General features: G+C 38.0%; 3 long non-coding RNA genes across 3 annotated transcripts; 2 read left to right on the top strand and 1 right to left on the bottom strand.

The window, feature by feature from the left end:
* Positions 1 to 656: 656 nt before the first annotated feature.
* Positions 657 to 18,261, bottom strand: LOC121719230. The gene is made up of 5 exons (XR_006034197.1): positions 18,038 to 18,261; positions 1,744 to 1,887; positions 1,257 to 1,395; positions 897 to 947; positions 657 to 741 (listed from the first exon to the last, which is right to left on the bottom strand). It is a non-coding gene; the product is annotated as an uncharacterized LOC121719230 (long non-coding RNA).
* Positions 3,867 to 9,623, top strand: LOC121719238. The gene is made up of 3 exons (XR_006034207.1): positions 3,867 to 4,259; positions 5,000 to 5,059; positions 9,339 to 9,623. It is a non-coding gene; the product is annotated as an uncharacterized LOC121719238 (long non-coding RNA).
* On the top strand, positions 10,849 to 14,166 carry LOC121719227. The gene is made up of 5 exons (XR_006034194.1): positions 10,849 to 11,476; positions 12,314 to 12,400; positions 12,483 to 12,632; positions 12,876 to 12,952; positions 13,726 to 14,166. It is a non-coding gene; the product is annotated as an uncharacterized LOC121719227 (long non-coding RNA).
* Positions 18,262 to 24,818: the final 6,557 nt, after the last annotated feature.

Here is a 24,818-nt window from a genome sequence, read left to right as displayed (position 1 = left end):
AATACATATTACATGTTTCAGAAATACTACCCATCCCTGAGAACAGGCAGATTACATCTTTATAGTTGGCCATATGATGACATACTTAGGTTAATACTGTATTTCACCAGTTAGGGCACCATGGCTAGCCCGATGCCGAAGCACCACTATTGAAAAAGCTGTTGGTAGCATCGGCTAACTAGCGCCAGATTTTGGAGTGCAGGGGACAAGCCGAGATGGGCTATGAGACATACGTTCACACTCGGTATCATGTTTCAATACACTTTAGGTCAATATCACACCGGAAATCTCCTTTAAATACATATATTTCCATGTATGTATCAATATATTTCAAAATATAAGTAAATATTCAATATTGGCCACTTTCTTATATTTTATGCATATAATTAAATATATTTAAATATATGACACTAAGAAGCATGATCACATGACCCTTGATGACGATTCTGATCACATGATCTATATATTTCAGACATATTTCTCTAATAATGTTCATATTCTACTATGGTTTGATATTTTCCGCATTGATCAATAAATATTTCACTATTGTGTTTACTTACAATCAACCATAGTATCAGTATAAAGAGGAAGAAACACACAACACTTCTGTTATCTTTTATTCTATTTTATTGAAAATCTTTGTTTTTGTTATGGAATCTCAGTTCTGTCACTTTGGCATTTATTGCCTGGCCCAGCAATCTGGAGTGAGTGTCTGGCCTGGAAACTGCTTCAGGGTGGCCTCTGAATAAGACAGAACATATACAAATAGAACATGCAAAATATTAGTGACACAAATACAGATGCTAAAGTGCAGAAACACTGTTGTGTTATCACGATAATTGGAGATAAATACAAAGTGAGTTGGAGAGAAAGACATACAAATAAAATAAACTCACCAATTATTGTCTTAGTCCTCTCAGGGTCCAGGCATTCCCTCTAAGTGCCTCCTAAAAAATAGCACAATCAATTAGGACCTCAAATAGTTACAGTTTACTAACACAGAAAAGATCTATGATGGTGAGGCGAAAATGTGAAGCAGTCCACACAGACAGCCTAACACTTTTAAATGAGACAACACAACTAATATATCATATACACAGAAGAGAGAAGCACACAGATACACACTGAAAGGAAAAGTTAGTTTCATCCTCAAATTTTTACTAAACTTGTACAACCAAGAAGCTGCTATTTCATTAAAGTTAAACATGTACATTTTAATGTAAAAGTTCACATCTGTATGAAAACACTCTACAAACCTTGTTGAATAAAAGCCTTCAGACTCACAACCTCCTCTTGGAGAGCCATTATCGCCACCTCTTCTTTAGGTGGTTGTCAGTTCTGGGTTATCTCCCACAGCTCACACTCATAGAGAGCTCTACCAGCCTTCTCTGAAACCTGCAAGTGAACAGAATATACAGCATGAATGAGAGTGGCGTTGGTAAAGGGTATACTCGCGTAATATGTAATGTCCTGGGATATTCCCACTCCCATCTGAGACTGCTATCTGAGACTGTAGGGAAGCTGTACCAACCATCATAGAACGATATGGTTGGATGGTTGGAAAGGTATTTCAGTTCACTTTGTGTCCCCAGTAGCTTGAAGCTAATTTCTTGTCATTCAAAAGATCAAAACTACTCAAACAAATGTATAAATTCTCAGAAACAAAAGGTTATGTTCTGCATTCGAAAATAGACCTTTAACAAAAAAGTTATATTCATAAGTAAACATTAATTTTTTGATTACCTTTGGTCTATGTGATGATGAAGCATCAACATCAACATTTGTCAGTGAAGCATACTACGGGTTGGGCTTGGGTCGTCTAGGTCTCAGGTCTTCTGGTCCTTCCTCCGGTGTCCTTGATGTAGCTTTCGAGTGTTGCCTCCCTCTCTAAAATGTAAAAAAAAAGAGGTTTCAGTGCTCAAATATACTACATGACCATACATGGTCCTTTTCAATACAATTCAACTTTTATATTTCCATAATTTAGCATGGGTATGAATGGTTTTGGAAGAATGTCAGTGCACAAAGCATGACAAAGCAGTTTGATAGTGCACAAAAACAAAACACATTACTTGCAATACCATTTCCATGAAATTAAGCACAGTACTTGTGTCTTCAATTTCTACACGTCCACTCTAATAGAGCTGCACAGTCCCGCCCACAGCCAAAATGCGGTTAGGTGCCGGATGTAAGATTCCCATTCATTTGTCCCATTGACGTTTGGAAAAATCTGTATCTAAAGAGTTTTACAGCATGACTTAGGCTAACCAGCTACGGCATAACTCATAAGCTTACAACATATCATTTCGAGTGAAAAAACGAAGAGAAAATCCAAAAAAAGGTACAAGACTGTGTACATATTTTCATTTCCGAGCGAAGGAACTACTCATCCCATAAACCACCGCGCCTCACTGAATAATATAGGCAAAATCGGCGCGATTTATTTTGCCATTTCCAACTGGCGACAGCACGCAAACCCTTTCCTCCAAACAGTGATTTTCATATAGTGATTGTGCAGTTAATAGCAGTTATTTCAGGAGTAATCGTGTAAATAATAGTGTTTTGATATTGAATTTTATATTTATCATCGTGTATTTTATATCGCGTGTGTGTGAAAGCGGTTAACGTTAACGGCAGTGCTTTGTAACGTTACCTGACTCATCCTATGCTGTCATCACTGCTCAGTCGGACTGATGCATGGACTGGTGCATGGTCTGCTCTTGGACCACCATATTCAGTTTATTAATTTGTCGTGAATTATTACACAAAATGTTCATTAAATGCACGAAGTTTTCCAGGGTTAATGATTGATATGAATCATACAGTATGAAGGCTACAGTAGCCTAGCTAATGTTAACTAGCACTGCTAGCAGCATTAACGTTACCAACCTCCCTGCTTAACTCACCACAACTTTGTAGGTCTTGTCCCTCACGCTGGCCCTTACAAAACCCACAAACTGACTCTCGGACACACAACAGTCAATAATGTGACCCGATTTAAAGTGGCTTTGGACACTCACTAAAACATAATATATTTCATACCTGTGTTGCAGCATGTAGGCTAATGTTAGCTGCATTATGTAATGACATACAATGTCGGAAATGCTAAAGGTTAGCCGGCTACCTGAAAAGTTTGAGTGTTTAAACTAACATTTACAGTGGTCTATTTGATAGTGTATTGGCCCTGACTAAGTTTGTGTGATGTATAAACCCCAATCCTTGTTGATACAAGTACCAATATTCGTCAAGAAAGTTTTTAATCACATTAAGATTTTCGCCATAGGCAGTAAAAGACTCCGCCATCTTTGTCAATATTTTTCGTGAGAAAGTTTCAAACTATGACCATAACGGCCTTTCCACCAATCAGAGGGCATTTAAGAGAGAGAGACAAGAGTACTTTATGTGAAGTATGTTTAATGTGTACTTTTAGAAAGTATACTTCAAAGTAGATGTTATTAAGTTCAACTTCAGTGTACTAAAATTAAATATACTTATTGTGCAATATTCAAAGTGTTTTTGTAATGTACTTTTTAAAAGTGTACTTTGTTGTTAGTGTATTTTAAATGGTGAAGAAGTGTATTTAGTTTAAGTGTATTAAATTGCTAATACTTAGAGTTGTAATATAGTGTACTTATGGAAAGTATATTTTTTTGGTAGGCCTAATACATTGTTTGTATAGTTTCATAGTCATCTCACCTTTAATAAAATACTAATGTGTGTAGCTTTTAGGCCTGATATGGCCGCATGGATGGCAATGTGCAATAACCTAGCCTAGACACACTGATCTATCAGTTTTGGTCATCAAATAATATTTTTTCTTTTGTTGATTTTGTGTCTTAGTAAGGTAGTAGCCTATTTTGTTTGTGATGTAGTAGAGGTTGTGAGAGGATGAATGTGGCATTTTGTTAAATTTATAGGCAACACAGTTAAATGTATAGGCAGTCCAGTTGACCAATAACATGGCTGTTTGAATTTGAAATGGAGTGGGCGGATCTGTGCAGCTTTCGAGCAAAACGTGGTGTGAGCAAACATTAACGTTATTTTATACAGTCTATGCTTGTAACTTTGTTTGCAAGACAGATGGACTGTAGAGATCAGAAAATGCATACGTATAAGGTTACAGGTTTGTCCAAATTAAAGATACCATAAATTCTAGTCATGCCAGAGACGTTGGTCCTACAGAGCCAGAAGGACTCGTCAAATGAGATAACAAGGGCTGAAGCCAGTTGGATCTAAAGTGCCAAGTTATTTGTTATCAGGTGAGTCCCATAGCATATTGTTAAATGATTCTGATGTAGCTTACTCTTTATGACCTTCGGTAGTCTTTGGAGAAGTTAATTTGATGGCTTAGCAATCTTTCAAGAGTTTGTTTTTATCCTTGCTAGTACAAGCTAGCAATGCCAGATCACGTTAGCTAATTTAGCTAACGTTAACGTCATAAACGTCGACCAGATCCCTATCAAGAAGAAAACTACATTAGCCTGCTTTGTGTTTGTGGGATTATTGACAAGCGTTGGCTAGCACTAACGTTAGACAAACTATGATGGAAGAAAGTGTGTTCTTTATTAAGCAACGTTTGCCTAAAGTTCACCAATGTTCTTTAATATTATGTGTGGTGTACTGTAGGCTAAGTTAACTCACAGAAAGGAGGATGGTGCTAGGCTAGTCACACTTCACATTCATTAGGCATGCTAATGACATTGTAGCTGTTTTTTTCTTTAATCGTGGAGACATCTTTTAAAATGAGTCTACAGGACAAATTACATGCATTTTATTAAGTAGAACGTTTTTTTCCACCATTGATATTAGAGGGGGAATTAAACCTGGTGTTCTACTAAGTTAGTGCTATGAAGCTTAGGCTACATGATTGATATTATGCCTTGGTTTATGCGATAGATTTTGATTTTTTAAATTATTTGTGTTTAACAGAGCATTCAAGTTCATTTCATGGTAGTGTTTGTAATTTACCTAGTTCTGTAGCCTAACTATGTTTTTACAGGTGTTCCTGGACAGTTTTGAAACCGAGATGTCTGAACGCCTCAAATAATCAGCAGTAAAGGTAAATATTTTCTTTATCCAGGACCTTGTCCCATTACTCTTAAAGCATAACTCAAGCCAAAATGCAACCTAGGGTCTTTTTGTGAATGTACCTGAGTTAGGGTGACCAGATTTGTCGGAACTAAAACCGGGACACTTTGTGCGTGACCGTGTTTAACGTGAACATGAGGCAGCTCAGGCAGAAACAGACATTTTTTCTTTAAGCCCGAACGTTCTAGGGGGTGCGGGGGGGTCTCGTCTCCGAGATAATTAAATATCGTTATGTAAACGCACAAGTTTTGCGCAACTTTCAGTCAGAGAAAAAGGTCCTGTACTATGCCTAAACACGAGTGCAAAGTCATTTGTTTGTCTCCTAAACAATGCTCACCCGTTATCCAGACATGCATGAAAACATTTAACTCATTTTGAGAATGATGACTTTCTCTTCAACATTGTCGTAGCATAGCCTAGCCTAACCATTAAAACGAGGCAGATATGAAGAGGTATTGCAACAATGTTTACGGATACATTGTAACGTTGGTTGCAAAGATTATGCAGACTGACACACGCACGCACACACACATTATCGAAATCATACGCCTGACGCTTTAGGCTAGTCTTTCTACATGGGTTTAGTTAACCCTCTAGGCGCCACAGGCGACTATAGTCGACAAGATGCGGTACTGAATAAAACGGCCGATTTAGTCAAATAGGGTGTCATATTTCGTTCGACTTCCACTCCACTAGATGGCAGACATGTCATACGTCATCCCCGAGTCGAAAAAAGGACACGCTTTAAACAAAACTTTCTAGCTACAGCGCATTGAATCAGTGTATGAAATACCGGAGCTAGTGTGCGTGTGAGCCACTTTGTCAGAGCGATATTGTCAACGTCAGCGAGTATTTGCATTAGATTATCGTCTAATGGCATCAAAAAAGTTTACCTGAAATGAAGTGTTGGGTCTTCTATTCGCGGACCCTGATTCTGAAGGGGAATATCTGCCTTCAGAAAATGACGGTGATTCGTTTAGTGAGGCTTCAGATGCGTCCCTGCCTTGCAATGATGCAGCTGGACAAAGTGAGAGTTTACTCCATAGTTTAGCTTACACCAAGCACAAACGTTGAATCGTTTGCCCAATGTCACTGGTGGGAATAATGTTTCACAGGTTCGGAGTGTTCATCGGGAAGTTAGCAGGGTGTTAGTGGTGTGGCGAACGAGGCTGGAGGTAGCCTAATATCCATAGCGCTAGCTTCTGTCTTCTGAACGTGTGCCTCTCCACAATCGCGGCGACAGTAACGTGGTGGAGCCTTTGTCTAATGCCACTGGGTATGTTAGACGAGGTCGAAGTGCTCATAGGACAGTTAGGGGGGAACGTAGTGGCAGTGTGGGGAGTCGCAATGAGAATGACAGTAGGCCTAGTCCGACCTGCGCAAATTCTCTCCACTCGGCGCGCGCGAGGCAGATCTGGCCATGCTGCTCGCATGGTGGAGGTGGTGACACGCTCTCTCCCTCTCCCTCTCCCACACACACACACACACACACATTAGGTCATGCATAGTCTATCACAAGATGATGGGAATGCCGGCCCTGCATGGATAGGGATAGGGAGTCATTATCTCTACAGCAAAAGGCCTGCTACATAAAAAAAAAAAAGTCAGCCATTTAGTAATGATTTACACTGTTGATTTGCTATCTACTTCCCTGATCATTTAGGACATACAGTACACTATGTGTTCCTTTTTGTGTGTTCATGTCCTTGTGATGTGTGTGTCTTTGTCAGCTAAGAAAAAAAACAAAAAAACATCAACAAAAAGAAAAAAAATACTAACATTGTCTCTTGTCTTGTCTCGTCATCTCACTCCTGATCTGTGCCTTGCCGTGGCAAATGAGCTTTTGAACTAAACAGGTCTTGTCTACTTGTGTTTGTGTGTCATCTGAATAATATATATGTGCCCCATACATGGAATCAGAGTGCCTACTGTATGTAGTAAATGGAAAATCTCTACAGCAAAAGGCCAGTCTACCGCTACATGCATTTGGTTTGTTTCTGCCATTTATTAGTAATGATTTACACAGTTTGTTCACTACTTACTATTTACCTGAGCATTCAGTATTGTGCAATATAGCATTCAGAAGGTGAGGGACATTTTGGGGGGAAAGAAGTGGTGCATTTATCATTCAAACATGCAACTTTTCATGAAAATTCTATAATCCAAGATGGCCGCCACCATATGACGTCATAATATGCTAATTAGATATAAACATTTAATCTCTACATACACTTTGGGTCATCCTTAATATTTCTCTAATTTACAGAAAGTCTCTATCTCTTATCACTTTTAAGATATAGCCTTTTGAAATGAAGATGTCAAAATTGATCGTTTCGGAAAAAAACCTCTGGCGCCTAAAGGGTTAATGATCGGGCTATAATAATACCATGTCGGCTATGTAATCTCTGACAACCGGGACACTTTAATAGTAGTTGGTGTAAACCGGGACATTTTAGCGTCCCGACAGACTTTTGTCGGGACTCGGGACACGCATCTCAGAATCGGGACTGTCCCGGTTAAACCGGGACGTCTGGTCACCTTAACCTGAGTCAAACTTTCGTTTGAAAGCATAATTAAGTCAGAAGCGCCACCATTAAGCTTGACTGTATTGTCGTTTCTGGGTCAAATGCCATTTTGAATGGGAGTCGTAGGGGCAGAACTATTTTGATACATGATAATTTTGATTCATGCATCAAAATAGTAGGCTAGTGCCCCTACGACTCCCATTTAAAATGCCATTTCACCCGATTACGATAATACGGGTGTATTGGAAACAAAGGAATCTAAGGTAATCAAATGCAGAAAACAGGGTGGTTGCACTCATATCGGTGCCAAGGTGCACAACACTTTAAGGAAAGACTACCTGGCCAGGTCTACCCATACCAGGATGGCAAACAGATGGTGTCAATACCAATTTGACCCATAAAAAGTAAATGTCAAATAGGTACAGATAATCTGTATTAATCTCATCATTGCCAATGGATTTCTGTGTAAAATATTGTTTATCTTGTAAAATGTTGTCCATCTTCTTTCTGTTCACAGACAAGGCCATCCTTAAAAATATTTTCGTTTGCCGTAACCCGACCGACCCTGTCAATTTAGAACCGACCCAAATATTATTTTTTTTCCCCCTTTTAGTCCGACCGACTTGCCGGTTGTAAACTTGCGTTAATACCGACCGATTGTTTTTTTTACTCTAAACAACCAATACAAATGCAATAAAATAATATTTCTTTTAGTAGGCCCAAGTATTGTGAATATAAATTGCCTACATGCAAACGTGGCTCACTTTGAGTCATCTCTACACCATTGGTTTTACGCATGTCACACTATGGCCTACGCTTCGTTTCATTCACACAAACTGATAACGCTTTTACTTGGCACGAAGTTCTGGAAGAACTGTGGCCAGATCTTTTCTCATCCCTTCTCCCCCTAGTCTAGCGGTGACCGTGTCGGAGTATTGAAATTGGTTGTGGTCTATTCAGCATTTCTCGAAATATGGGTCCGCAACATGGAGACTGCTGGTTCGCGGAGTCGTGGAGTGAAATTAGGCCCGATGCTTCATCTGATAATTTGCTGCGCAGTTGATCAAGAAACCGCGGATCGACGAAAAAAGAAAACAAACGTTTCTGCTATCGATGTCATTAAACATGGAGCCCTACAATTAAGTGGTGGTATGAGCATTCATTCAATGCGCGTCTGCGCGAGAGAAACTGAAACTAATCGATAACGTTGGTATCAAAGCTCCGCTTCAACCTGTTGGAAGGCTATTTATTTATTTAACGAAACTTAATAGAACGACGTTGTTTTTTGGAACTTCCTTAGAAACAGAGCAGAGACTGTATAATATACTGTATAGCATTGAGTATTGTATAGTCAAATTTCAATATAACGTGGCCAAGAGCTATTGTAGCCTTCTTTCTGGGTACATGTAGATGAGCCCTATGACCCAAAAGTCTGCCATGACCGGGCCTCAGGTCAAAGAAGTTTGAGAAAGGCTGGTCTATATAACCTGCATCAGAATGATGTTTGCAATGGTGCGCCTGAAGGCACGGGTTGAAGACCCAGTCAGTTACGTCACGATATGCACATTTGTGTAAATTCATTCCTACGTAATCACCATGACCAAAATTGAACTTTTTTTTTTACTTTGAATCTTGAAAAAAAAAATATTGACCTACCTACCGACCCATTTTTTTTTTTTTTGGCTGTTACTGCAAACAAAAATATTTTTAAGGATGGCCCAACAGAGACAAATTCTCTAATACCAAGGTCAATGCATTTGACTGCTGTCCAGCCCCGGGTTGCTACCGAAAACTTCATGCATCTTGGACTGGAAGATGGTGTGCTAGTAAGGAAGCTAGCTACCACAGCTTTTGCCACCACATCTCAGTGTTGGGAGGGAAGTTCACTCACTGCACAACTCTACCAGCTGTACCTTTCCTCCTCAGCCATGATCCGTAACCACCATGGTTTTCTTTCTGGGCCAGAAGACTTTGCAAACAAATAAGCAATAAATGATCATGCATTACAAATTTAGCCATGTTAGACTGTTAAGTTGTTGGCTTGTAGGCTGGGTGTCCAGTAAACAATTTCAAGCTTAGAGGGCAAATTCTCTCACCTAGGAGGGTAAACAACTTTTGTTTTTCATGAAATCTGCATTTTAAATTGATGGTCTACCAATGAGGCTGTAGAGTATCGCGACACAATAGTGGCAAAAAGCACTTGCACGATGAAACATGCATTCGGGTGTATATTATATATTATTTCACACACATAGATATTAAATGTGTGCGCGCAAATTCTCTCTGCGCGTGCGCACTCAGAGGAAACTGCTCCCCAAGCATGGAAGAAAATGCTGCAAGCGAGGAGGAATCTGACCAGCGCTCCAAACAGCCACTCGAAAAATCTATGCATGTGAAATAATATAATACGCCCAAATGCATGTTTTATCGCGTTACCACATCCAACTTAAAAAGATATGCTCAAGAGATCCATAACTTTCAGAAAAATGTTTTACTTTTGTTATGGATGAATATTATATTTTGTTTTCATTCATGTCAATAAAATGTTTTTCTCATAATCAAAGTGTAATTTGTCATGTGACAGAATAGGTAGGAGAGTACTAATAGTACAATTTTAAATCACACTAATATTATACTTAAATTGCATGCCTTTATAATGCTTAAAGTATCTTAAGACTATACTTTTATTAACATAACTGCAAACTTTCAAGGCACTTATTGTAGTCAGGAAGTACATTTGAAGTTAATTTAAAATATTACAGAAGCATGCCAAATGAATAGAAATGAGGATGATAAGAGTGTATTCAAAATACACTACTACACTATTATTAGTTATACTGTAATGCCTTTTAAGTACATTTCCAATACACTTGGGATGTTACAAAATTGTACTGCGACTGTGTTTCGAATGCTCATAAAATCTCTTTTTGTATAATGCACTTAAGAACACTTAAAGTTTGAAAAAAGTTGTTCCATTTTAGCACACTAATTACACTCAAAGTATAGTCAAGTTGGTATTAAGTTGAACTTAATACATAATTCAATACACTTAATTACACTTGGATTTGACGAAAAAAGTACAAACTGTACTTAGTACACTTTCAAAAAGTATACTTTTAATAGGTTTTTTTTTACCTGGGTGTATACATGGATTTCTATGCAACGTCATGAAAACATGTGTGCGCAACTAAGAGGCAGAAAGCAGTGCACAGTAAAATTCCAAGAGTTAAAATGACAGAATAGACTGTTATTGACTCTAATAGAGTTACATTTACTACAGTTGGAGTAAAATGTACTCTAGCATATTAGTTAAAAAACAGAGTTAAAATCACAAGAGTTAATCATCCACCCCATTTTCTCATTTGGACGCTATTTTAGAAATTTCTTGGGAGATGTTTGCCTAATTATTATTTGGATATTATTCATAAAAAATCAAGTGTTTTCTTCTGGTTTATTCCAAAGTCATTCGGTAGCTTTAAGATTTATTTCTGGACTAGGCTACTAAAAAATTACTTGCAAGTTTGTAGGCTAGCATGTGCTACAGTAAAATAGGCAAATACTGCTAAGCTATCACCCATAAACCAGGCTATAAACGGAGTCTCTGTTATCAAGCCTATAGCTGTTCACAAAGAATAGTCAAAGCGAACAAACATTATAATAATAATAATAATTATTATTATTGTATGTTTGTTACATGCAAGTGTGTAAGGGCTCAGACAAATTACTAACTGGCGGAACGTGCCCTCTGGCATCTCACGTCAGAGACGAACGTTAGTAGCCTATCACCCACTTCCTTCCATTTGAGAGAATGCAGCGACGCGACGGAGCCTGGTTAGAAGAATCTCTCTGAAGTGCAGTTGAAGGTGAGTAGATGTTCATCTAAAATACACTTACTAGAGATTTATTTCACATGTTCCGTAGTATGCCTCGAAAATGATAAACGATAAGCGGTGACGCGAAAGAGCAGTGTAACTTAACGTAAATGTATGGTCAAGATATCATTCTGAAATGTGTTGACCTTCAGGGGCTAACGTTAACGTTAAGTTAACTGCTAACGAAGGTTGAAAGTTAACATGAACGTTAACGTTACCTCTGTGTGACATGAGCTACATGTCAATTCGTGCTCCTGTATTGTACAATGCTATACGTTTTTTTTTTTTTATCATGTTAATATTTACTCAACCAAATATGATACCAGTATAATCGTCTTTAATGGTCAACATTGACTTGGTTAGCCTATCAGCCAACGTAGCTCTCATTGGCAGCTTAGCATAATGCAAATCAGATATCAAATAAAGGCTATGGTTAGCTTAATGAGGTAACAGTTACTGTTGTTAGCTACTTAACATTAACGGTCATTAATAGGACAAATTAGCTTAAAGTTCATGCTCTACCAAAAAGCTTGTTTCACGTAAAACAGGCATCCATAAGCATGAATTTGGCCTTAACAAGTTAGTCATTTCAAAACTAGCTGCATTCATTTACTATCAAGGACATACATGTGTTGATTGCTGAATGTGCATCATTGATAGCATAGAAGACACGTGTTCAGTGCAAAGTGCCAACAGGTGCACGTGCCACATTTACTAGTTTAGTCAGTGTCACGGAGATAGTTGTTACCTGTTTTTTTTTTTTTTTTAAGAAAGTGTTTTAAAAGTAGTGTTGATTTTGTCTGAATGTTTGATTTTATGTTTTCTCAGGATGTTGGTGAAAGTTAAATACCAGGCAGACCAGATACATTAAAATGGTGGAAACTGATGCCACTCTAGAGGATTTCTTTAACCAAGGTACTGATTTATTCAATTGTTGCATTGTTTAAGTCTATTGTCAGTTTTTTTTTTTGTAATGTTATGTTAATTTTTATTTTAGTGTTCATGAAATTTGATATTGAAGCCAAACACCAAGCTGGGCTAAAATGTATGATGAGTTTGGTACAGAAGATTGACAACTATGTGTCTGAAGATGTGGTGAAGGATCCAAATTGTGGTGTATTAAAGCTGAAGCCTGCAGAAGATGATGGTGAGTTGTAATATGGAATGTAGTTAAAACTTGGTACGTAAGTTTTGTGAATATATCAACAGCTGTTGCAACACATTGTTTTGATGGAATTCCACTCTGTGGGGTTTGTGGATGTTGATTATGTCCGTCTTTGAGCTTATTTAGTGTTTAAAAATCTCAGCCATCAAAGACTACATGACATACAGCCGTCACAGGTACTGGACATGACTATATTACTGATTTATTCTGTCCTCTGCTTTGTAGTAGATGCATTATGTGATTCAGATGACACCACTGCCTTGTCTCCAAATAAGCCCAAGGGAGATGATGGGGTAGAGTGAGTAAGTGGCATTTTTTCCCTAGTTAAATATTGGTAAAATCTTTATGCTGCCCATTAACACAAAGGTAACCTAAACTGAAACCCACACTGAGGTATTTTTTTTTCTTCAAAAAAATTCCACACACTCAGATCTGTGCAAAATGATCTTTTTATTCTAGATTTCAGTCATAGACCCTCAACAGGAATCCTGAAAAAGGCCTATGACCAAAAGCTATATAAAAAGATAATTTTGCACAGATGTGAGTGTGTGGATTTGTCATGCTGTGCTTGACTTTTGACTTTAAATCCCAGCATCTCAACCACCAGATGAACAGTATTATTTGTCTCTTTTAAATGATTGAACTTGAAATGAAACCATTTCATAAGTATTTCTGCATACAAATTGTAATGAATCTGTTTAAGATCAAATACATTGTTTACAGTGCACTGAATTTCACATTGATCTCCATTTCTCAAGGTCACCGAGAACTGTCGTTACAGGGGAAAAAAACAAAACAAAAAAACAATCGGATTCACTTAGCTCGAGATGCTGCAGCCAGGAAGCTACTGCGCTACACTCTAGGGGCATGTTCCTGAGCCCCAATGTTCATGACCCCAGAGTGTAGCGCTGTAGCTGCACAGTCGCTTTAGCTGCTGGCTGTAGCAACTCGAGCTATGTGAAACCGATTGTTTTCGTTTTACATACTCGGTGACCCAAGAAATGGAGATCTATTTGGAAAATCGCTGGATTTCCCCTTAATGCTGAAACTCACCCTACTTTACACTGTTTTATAGGAACATTTCTATGATCCAGCCAGCGGATCAGGGTACCTGGCCTGACGCATTAAAACAATTCAGAGGAAAGCCTCAGGAGCCACAAAGTCCAGCACACAATGAACATAATGGAGGACGAGCTTCTGAAGATGTGCCCGAGCCAGTCCTGAATGAAGAACAGCTGAGAGAGGCGGTATCTCAAATGAAGCATTCTTCTGATGAAGAAGTTGTGCGGCTGAAGGTGAACGTTTGATTATCGTCAGAAAAAAATGGTCCATGACCCTCAATCACCTCATATGCTTGCAACATTCTCTCGATTCGTGGATGTAATGGCATCAGATTGAGCAAGACTGTGTTACTGTTTGGTGAGATTTCAGCGAACCTTCTTGAGAGGTGGTCAACTATGTTCAAAGAGAAGACTATTAAACAGAGTAAAGGTCTTTCTTCCTCCAGCATCGAACTGCAAAAAAGGATCCAGGTAGCAGAATCGCCACATGGGCTGTGTCCCGGTAGAACACTCAGGTTAAAGTGTGGTGAGACTGGGTGTTTCAGGGACATTTGGCTTTTAGAAAACATTTGGAAAGGTTACATGAGTATAGCGTTTAATAATGTTCATGTTTTGGAAAATAACTGTAGTGAACACAGAAGTAATGATTTGGCGGTAGATTTTGATACAGTGGTTCCTGTTATGCATTCTGCTGTACATGAGATACAGGTTAAGGAAACTATTCAGTTTTTTGAGTGATAAGCAAAGTGTTGAGGAAATGAATCATACTTTAAGTCATCTTGAAAATCTCTTCTAGGCCCCATCCATTGGATCTTGCCTTAGGTATGAGCTACACCAGGCGCGTAACTGAAGCGTTCCGTTCGCAACGCGTAAAATTAATTTTAAATGAATGGTCTATTTTTTTCGAACGTACGCGCCACTATCACGTCTGGTGTAGCTACCTCCATTGATTATAGTGGCAGCTAATTGTTGCAGCAGACGCTATGCGAACGTAACGCTTTAGTTAGGCGCCTGGTGTAGCTTCACTGTTAGAATGTGTGGACTTAAACATGTCGGTGATGCTAGAATGTTTCTGTACAGACTGTAGAGTGAGTAAAATTGGTAAGCTAATGTATCACTAACAACAACTTGATATTATGTTCTAGTGGCTTTGTTCCATTTGATGCCAAATGTGTTGTACATGCATTTACAAAAGGAAAAAAAAAATTGAAACTTTTTATATTGTAGAGCAGCCGACTATTTAGGTTAAGTTTATAACGTTGTGGACGGCCACCAAGCGTCTTCTGCCCCATGGCTGCACGTGCATCTAGTTTTTGGTAAACGAGAAACCCGTGTATAATTACAGAAATAAATGTATAATTTTCTACATAAAAAATATAAAATATTATGTAGCCTAGGCTATATATGGCCTGATGAAAGTGGACAGCTAAGAGACCTACTGACTAGGCTATCGAAGTTGTGTGGAAAATCCTCCTAAAAGACGGATAGACAGCCAATCTGAACACTTGTGCACCAACCAGCGGAATATTCCACATTGCCAGCCTTCGCTGGGCCTAGCAAAAAAGCTACTTAACCCTTAGAACCCTAAGCTGTTTTTAGCGCATTTTCACTACCTTTATTCATAAGGATTTATTCTGGTCATTGTAAGTGCCACACACACATATTATATATTGTTTTTTTCAGCAGAGTCTAGGCTATCCAGATCTGCAATCATTTCATGTATTAGTACTAGCATTGATTTTATTTTGATTTTTAAATAATTAAAATATAAAAATCATATTATAAAGATTCTTATATTTTGACCTGTATCTCACCACAGCAAGCTCATAGCTCTACATGCATTTCATGTGTGTGTAGGGCAGACTGTCCTGAAATGGGCAATATAATTGCCATGTTGGAGGGATACTCTGGGGCTGAGCAATTTGCAGAAATATGTGGTGTGTGATTTACAGAAATAAATGCCATTTTTTATTTAGCGATGAAAAATGACCATTCTGCACTCCATATCTGTGACACAAACTGATCTGACCTGACTTGACCCAAGTTTGCCTGTTAGCATGTGTGACTATGGTGTATGCACACATGATGATTCTCAACTTTTTACTGCATTGCCATGAACAAAGTAAAGGCAAAAAAGGTGTTTCTTTGTTGAACAAATTGGGATGCAATGTGAGCCTTGAATTGGATGCCATGCAGGAATTTGCTAGGATCTCAAAACCGGATTATGAACATGTTTTGCCATAGAGAAACACACGATAGCGTTGGATTATAAACATGCTTTGCCATAAAAACAGACAAAAACGTGGGGTAAGTCCAGCTATATGAAGTTATTATTTTGCTGTCACTTCGTCTGTTTTATAACCCAGAAGGATGTATTTGGTATCAAATGATAGCTCAGTGTCTCCTCTTTCATCTAACATACGTGGCATATATATCCGATCACGGGTCCACGAGTAATTACTCCGAGAGTAATGGGTGTGCAGCGTTGGTTTGTGTACATGACGTTAATATTTTGCAGTCACTTCGTCTGTTTGTATAAGCCAGGAAGATCGATATCCATGGTACCAATGGATAGCCCTGTTTCTCCTCTTTCATCTGACATGCTTGCCATATCTATGCGATCACGGGTTCGCGAGTAATTCAAACAAGAGTAATGGGTGCGCAGGGGAACGCAGAGAAGTATAGACTGTAAATATGATGCAATTTGATTTAATTTCATGATTTTTTTTAATTTTCATACTTGATCGTACAGACAAGTGTGTGCCCCACTTCTTCTCTGTCATAAAATAAAGGTTTTATCTCGTTGCGATGAACAGTCGCGGAGCAATGTAACAAGGAAGAGAGGGTGTGTTTTTTGACGCACTTTGCCTCAATCGGGTTCTAAGGGTTAAGCTATATCGCGGCGGTCACTCATCTAAAATCTTAAGTAGCCCAGTATGTAACCTCATAAACTGCGCATCCCACGCTAGACTACGAGGGCAGCGGAAAGTGAAAGTAAGGGGCTGCGATCGCACAGTCCAACGAAGTAGGCTAAACAACTTTTACAAATAACGAATCCTGATTACCTCTCTGATGCTGTCTGGGGCTTTTGCTAAATGCAAATCATGAAATACAAGCCTTACAGTGAAAGACATATCTTCTGATCCTATAACGATAACGAAAGAAATTGTTTATTTTAACACGGTGGAGAAGGACGCATTTGGCGCTGTGTTTGTAAGACGTCATCCTTCATAAAACCAAAATATTTCCATATAACAGACGTGCTTTTCCTTTTAGTCACCAATCCCTCTTCTTCACCCAAGCGTAACCTACCTTGCTCACTATCTTGGTCACTAAACTGGTAGGGGATCAACGGGCTTCTCGGGCAGCATGACAGCATCGGTTTGGTCAAATATGTTGACATTCAAAAATGTAGAAAATGTATCAAAATATATCGAAAAATTAAGTAATCTTGGCGGTATGTCTATCGCAAGCATTGATATCGCGATAACGATAGATTTTAGATATATTGTGCAGCCCTACACCTTACGGTGTGTTTCCACACAGCGAAACACCTCGCGAAACAGCACTCGATCTTTTTAGCTAGCTGACAGGCGAAATGCTAGTATTTTAGGACATTGGATTGCATTGTAAACCTAGCTAGACAGCTAGGCTACATGCTGCAACACAGGTATGAAATATATTATGTCTTATTGACCTTGTTCTATGAACATGAATTGTTGTTTATAGGCAACATAGTCTTAGTCGAGTCATAAAGACCCCTGGATATCTTCATTAAGTACTTAAACGTTTGAATTAGCTGATTAGCCTAATTAGCTCGCTTGCCACCACTGGCTAGACACTGCAGTCAAAAGGTTAGCGGTTTCGCCGTCACGCCCCCGAGGCGAAATTTCGCTGGCCGAAAATCGCGAGGTGTTTCGCTGTGTGGAAACACACCGTTAGGCTAGTAATGTTAACCGTTGCATTTTCTGTCTTGCATGACAAATCATAAGTTAGTTTCTATTTATGCCTAGCTATCAATCTTCATGCCAGAGGCAAATATACTACCAAATATGGCCGGGAGACAGGTTAAATTGGTATTTCACTGTCATTACAAGTCGTTTTCATTAATTGTCCAAACGTTTCTCAGTGAATTTATTTTTCAATCCCCTTTCAGGTGGGGATTGCTAGCGCTGGCTAATTTATGCTAACGTTAATGTTACAGAAAGTAGCAAAGGTTAGCTTCCAGCTTCCACCTTCCACCAATAATACCATTGTTAATTCGGACATTAACTTCTGCACATGTTATATGAAAGCAATTCAGCATACAATGAAGATGCTACTTACCAGCAATTTTGACCACCATGGCCTCGAAAACCGGACAAAGCCTTCCTCCCCTCCACCACATAACGTTTTTTTCTAGCAAGATGTTGTCCCATCCAGAGCCGTTGAAAAAGTCTTACTCATTAACGTTAGGTCTACTAATGCAGTCAGTCGGCAAAATACTGGTTTTGCCCTCATACTCCCCGCCAATCCACTTAACCAGAGCAAACGTTTTACATTTAGACTAGTAGTAGCTGTTAGTTATGCTTATGGGTAGTTGACAAATGGCCAAGAAAAAGTACTTTTTTTGGAAAACATCACTTTTTTAGAAAAAATACATATATTTATGGAGTATGACAACTGCAGTTTCAGAAAATAGTACTGGTCACTCATTTTGTCAATGACTTAACATATTATTTTCACGTTTTCAGTCAACTGCATTGTAAATGTGTCCTATGGTGTGACATTTAAAAAAGTACGAAGAAATTATATTAAATAACATAAAAAAATACCTCAGACAGAATTGTTCACATTATTAAAACATTAATTTCTTAAAGTGATATTTATTTTACATCAAAATACTAATTAGAATCATTTTCACCATGAATAGATGAACTTGATTAACTTTTTCCTATGAATGTCAATAAAACTTATTCGCCAACCCTACAAAACTGTTTGAAATTGTAGCTATCTAAGAGGAGATATTATTGTAACTCCCCTAATGCCAAACCTGACTTTTTCTAAAAGATATTTTGAAATTAAGATTATTTTTCTGTTGTTTTATGTTTGTCACACCATAGGACAAAACGTCACACCAAAGGACAAAGATAGTCATTGCATAAAGAGAGTCAGAATATATGAAGTGTTTATTGTAACATTGATAAAGGAGAACATTTGTTTTTTTATTTTTCAAAAGTATAAACTGTGCAAAACACGTAGCACACCAAAAGTAACTTTGATTCTTATAGATCCATCAATAAGGAAACATTGATGCATAATATCTTTGAAAAATTCAATAAAATGTAATTTCAAAACAATACTGTGACATTGTCAAACAGCAAAATTAAATAGTTAAACAGTAACAGTGAAGATAAAGGGCCCTATGGTGCACCCTGCGCTACTACTACAGATTCTAAGGTGGCGCAACGCGCGATGCAAGGCTTATTCTTATCTTACACTCAATAAAGAGAGGAATTTTTTGCCATGCGCTCCACTTTTATTAAACCTTGCACCCAGGGGTGTGGCAATTAACGACATAAGGTCTGGCGCATGATCCAAAAATTGCTATCTTACACCATCTAATAATCATTACGCCACTGACCAAGAAAAACCTGGTCTATAGCGAAAAACTGATATAAAGCACAGCTGAAGACATACTGTCACAAGATCAGCAAGCAGCAACTCCTGCAGAATAAATATCCTTAGGATTTTCTATTCAGTCATTCAAACATTATTGGGTTAAGTGTTGCTTTTTTCAGGCTATGTTTTCGATGGTAACCCCTTGTCAGTCCATAGTGAAAGTACTTAACTGTGTTGAACTGTTTTGTCATTGACTACGAGACTATGGTGAAGTTTTACTTTGCCTATAGTTCAAATAATAGGCGAGTAGATGCATATAGGCTATACTCTGCTAGTCACAAATAAGGTTTTAGTAAAGCAAGGTTTAGTGGGATCCCTGTTCCATATGGTCTCGCGTGCAAGCAGCTACAGTGTACCTTCAAATGCACCCCTGACTATCAAAATACCGATGCGCTGTTTGAAGTTGCGCTGCTTGCTGTTAAAGGGAATGATACATATCATTCTCATTGGTTTAATGGATGTTACACCCAAAACACACCCATTACAGATTGAGAAACATAAGAACAACCCTTTTGTGCCCAGCGCCCATCGTTTGATCACAAAATCACGCCATTAAATTAGTGATTGTAGACTGGCTATAATGTCTAGAAACTTTGCGCCTCTGACCATCTGTTTCTAAACGCCAAAATAGGGCCCATAATCCTCAACAGGGAATTTCCATTTTAAAAACATTGCATAACATTCATGTACTCCATTCCATCTAAAATATATTCTAAGAGCAGTTTTTAATCATACTTTACACAGTCATCTACAATGAAATTCTATTCGTTAGTGGCAACACTGGAAGTTCAGAGGGAGGTTGGGTCAAAGGTCTTGCAGGAGGTTCCACTGGCTCCTCCAGTACACTGTCAGGAGACTGTGGTGTGGTTAAGAATGTCAAGTAATGCCTTTTCCTTTGCCCTGCTTCTTTTTTTGATTCCTTCCAAATCTTCCTCAATTCGGTTTGTTTCTTCCTTCCTAGTGCTTTAAAGGTTGTATCAGCGGTAGCGGGGATACGTCACTTCTGTTGATGTTCAAACAAAACAGAGAGCTAGCTCGCTACTCCCTCCCCCTCAAGTGCGCATCTTGTTGGTTATTGGTTGAAACACTCTATTTTGCATTTGAGTGGGTTGCCAACCCTTGTTGGTAGCAATTGTTTTTGTGTACAGATCTCGGAGCCTAGGCTGCCTACAGAGACACGATTTTTTTGACGGCCTGCTTATGGGGCAGACAGCTAGCGGATTGTTAGGAAAGATTAGATGAATGTGATCATTTATGTTTGGGCCTTTTTTGGGCCTGACATCGCTGATACAACCTTTAATGTTGAATGTATCCAATTCCCAGAGAGCCTTCTGTTCATGATATTTGTTAGAAATAATGATAGAATATAGATGAATGGATCAACAGAGAAATGAATGTAATGTATACTCAATTATGAACTCTCTTTTGCACTCATCTCTCTCTCAGTTCTTTCTGTTCTAAAAAAAGAGTTTTATATTTATGTACTTTATGTTATAGTTGTTTTAGTAACACTTCAGAACATTTTATGTAGTCTCCAAAAAACAGCAATAAACATTTTAATTTAAGTCATTATTGAATTTAAAATCATCAAAACTGGTCAAAAAAGAATGAAAAGTATGTTAACAAACTTTATTCATTTGTTTTAATAGCTTCTTAAGGAGGTATTGTCCTATCGTGTGACATCTTTGTCCTATGGTGTGACAGGTCAAAGTGTCACACCAAATGACATTTCCTGTCACACCAAAGGACATTTAAGCTTTTGTGGTAGTTAATAACCATGCTAATACTAGCTGAACTGTCATTAGCAATTGGCATCATGCATTTGCATAATATTACATAGTCCTGCAGTTAAAAATACAAATTTAGATTAAACATTTTTTATTTAGGGGTGTCACACCAAAGGACAAAAAAACTTAACAACTTCAGTGGTCTGAAAACATAGTTAAATATTTGAACAATTCTGAGAGAAATACTTACAATGTGCACTGCTCATGGGCTTTATAGGAGTCTTCAGTCACATGACCTTGAATGGGGTCTTTCAACTAAATGTAGTTGTCCATAATATTGCCGAACTTAATATCAAGTTATTGCATAACGCCAAAGGACATTTTTTTCTGTGACAAACTTTATGAAATTCCTACAATTTTAAAAATGTATGTATAGGAAAAATGATTGGCACTTAGTAAAATAGACACTTGCACAATTATGCCAGGAGTGTTCATTAACATTTTTAAACATTATTTTCTTTATTTATAAAAGTTGATATTTATGAAATGATGTTGTCTACCGTCACACCATAGGACGATTTTGAGGTTTGGCTCAAAGTAAAAAAAATAAAAAAATAACTCTGGTATTAAAACAAAAAATGCATGTAAAAAAAGAAAATGTTTAATCATTTACAGTATTTTAAATGATAAAAATGTGATATAAATGATTTTTTATCTTCTGTGACGGTGAAAAAGCCATGTCACGTCAACTACCCTTATGTAGTGAAAAAGCTGCAAACATTTTAACCGTTATTCCAACGACCTTAGAGGACGTTGGTAGTGTATTTTGAAGTTGAAGGTAGCAGTTTTTTTGTAAATCCCACCCATCACTGCCTGTGTGCAAATAAGTTAATTGAATATATTCACCATATATGTTCATGTAGGCCTACGATATCCATATGTTACATTGCTGGGTCCCACATATACTTGCATACATTCTTGTACTATATATGTATTAAATATATTGTAGCTATCTATTTAAATATAAGCTGGATGTAGCTGCATATATGTGAATATATTTTCTCCCTTGATTTTTCTGTAGTCTCAAAATTCAAATGGCAATTCATTTTGACATTTCAATTTTCAATATTCAGTTTTATCATTTAACTGTCAATTCGTTTTGCAATTTAATATTTAAACTACAATGTAGGATTGCGTTTTGAAAACATATTTGGCAAAACTGTCAATGCCAGCCTAAAAACATTTTTGATTATTTTGGGCAAAACGTTTTGCCATCGTTTTGACCGCCGTCATGCTATCCGGCAAAAGATTCTTTGGACGCCGCTATTTATGGATTTCCGGCTCCCATTGACTTACATTGAACATATGTAAACAAAACGTCAATTATGTGCTCAAACTAACGCCGCTGACTTATGAAAACCACCATTCCACTTTGATACGAAACTACATAATTGTACAACATTTATACAACAAAAATCACAGAATTTGGATCAAGTAATGTGGAGAAATCTTATGCAAAGTGTCAATCTCTAACAATGTGCCCATTGCCCAAATTTATGGTCGACTAATGTCGAATGTCAGAGTAATGACATTGAAAAAGGTACCTTAATGATACACTTTAATTTATAAAGGTACGAAGTATAAAAAGAAAAACACAATTTATCAGATGGATTACCCAAATAATTTGTAACAAAGTACATTTATTCGAGGGCACATCTATTCCCAGAACTATAATGGGTGTTAAATATTCCACAACCACTAGATGGCAGCATGACACAGCACAAAAAGTACACCTACGTGTCGCTGCGACCTGAAGGATGGCGTGGTTGAATATCCACTTCTCCTGCACTTCGGGTCTAATAGCGGGTGAATTGTATGACCACCAGATGACGCCATTTCACTGCACCTCGGGCCTAATAGCTGCTGTAACTTCGTTTAAGTAATAAGCCTCGAGGAGCCGACGGTTACACTTGTTTTAGGGGCGTTGTTAGCCACGCTGCGCAAGCCTGGTAGGCTACAGGAGAAGCTCATAGGCTACAGTCGCGTGTGTTTGTGGTGATTTATTCCATGTATTAACAAAATAATAATGTAACATTAAAGAAATAGCCTACATAGATAAAAAAAAAAAAAAATAATAATTACACCAAAAAAGTAAAAAAGCTTTATCATTGATATATAAGCTTACTGAAAATCAAATATAGGCCTAGCCTACAATTGTGTTCCACAGACAATATGTCCTACAGATAATAACAACAGTAAGAACATAGGCTAACCTAAGTCATGACGACACGAGGGCTTAAGTCTCATGTTGGCCTATGACTACGTAGCCTAGGCTACCAAGCACGTCTGTGTCTGCGACAGTGAAATAGCTCCAATATTAATTGTGTCGCCAATAAATATATGCTAACATGAATCTCATCAGTCACCTATAGATAAGGGTTAGGCTATAACATATGTAGGCTATAATGTAAAAATAGGGTCATATCATATAATGTTGACTTATTAAGATGGGGGAGAGAGCTGGACATATTACACTGAACTAACTGTTCATTGTTGAAAATCAATCAAAAGTTTGTAGTTGATCCGGATGTCATTGGTCGCAAGGACTGTTAATGGGTGTATCCACAATTGGGACCTTGTTACAAGTTGGTCTTTCAGCTGCTAATGCAATCAGTGGCCGTCAGAAAACATGTTAGACAACTGAGGAATGAGATGCCACACATAAAATGTACAGTCAAACAGAACCCACAAACATCAATGGGAATCAACCAAACACTGCAGGGAACCATGTTATTGTCAATCAGCACTCTGCCACGCTAAATCAGACCCTGCTTATGTTTGTGCAGAGCAGAACAGATATTTGTAGATATGGTGCAGGACCTGTTAAGAGAGATTGGCAGCTCAGTCTCCCTCATATTAGTCCCTACGGTGAACGATGTAATAGCATAGTGCTGCTGCTTCTGATGTGCAAGACAAGACAGGGTATATATTCATAATGTGACAGGCAGCATGTATTTATCACAGGGCTGCCAACTTTTCAAAAAACCTTGGAGTGAGATTTGGTGGGGCCAACCAAAATTTTGCTGCGGAAATTTTTGTTTGGCTCGTTCAGCATTATACCGTACAGCAGTGGTCCCCAAACTTTTTCTTCCGAGGGCCAGCTTACTATGCCTGGCTGTAAGAGAGGGCCAGAGACTCGGAGTATATCAGTAACCATAAATAGCTTAGTGCTGTGAACAACAGCCGTCTACCTTAGTTGAATATTCCATTACATTTAATCTATAGGCTTTTGCAATTTAATACCATTGTTAGCTGTGTTTATATTGCCATCATGCCATATCAGTGTAAAATGTAACTCAAATTAAATAATACTAATAAAAAGACTTTTGCATTCCCAAAAGTATTAGCAGGTAGTCCCAAAAGTATATTTCATTAAAAATGTGTGAACTCTGAAAATGTAAAGTTCTCAAACTATGAGAATTTCGAGTGCTGAAGTGGTCTGAAATGACCACCATTCAACATTTGAACGAAAAAAAATAATTATCCCAGAAAGTCCCAGAAAAATGACTTGAATATAAGTTAGTTAGTTATTAACAATTCATTGATAAACTTTTAGAATACTTTGAGCACTGATGCAGTCAGCATAGCCTCATTACATTGTTTGCAGATAGGCCTACATTTCATTCCGTTTTTGATGGCAAACGCGAAACAGCGCCAAA

The sequence above is a fragment of the Alosa sapidissima genome, chromosome 9 (genome assembly GCF_018492685.1).
Source record: "Alosa sapidissima isolate fAloSap1 chromosome 9, fAloSap1.pri, whole genome shotgun sequence".
NCBI classification, from domain to species: domain Eukaryota; kingdom Metazoa; phylum Chordata; class Actinopteri; order Clupeiformes; family Clupeidae; genus Alosa; species Alosa sapidissima.
Note: the sequence above shows the minus strand (reverse complement) of the source record. Positions and strands in the feature narration are given on the sequence as shown.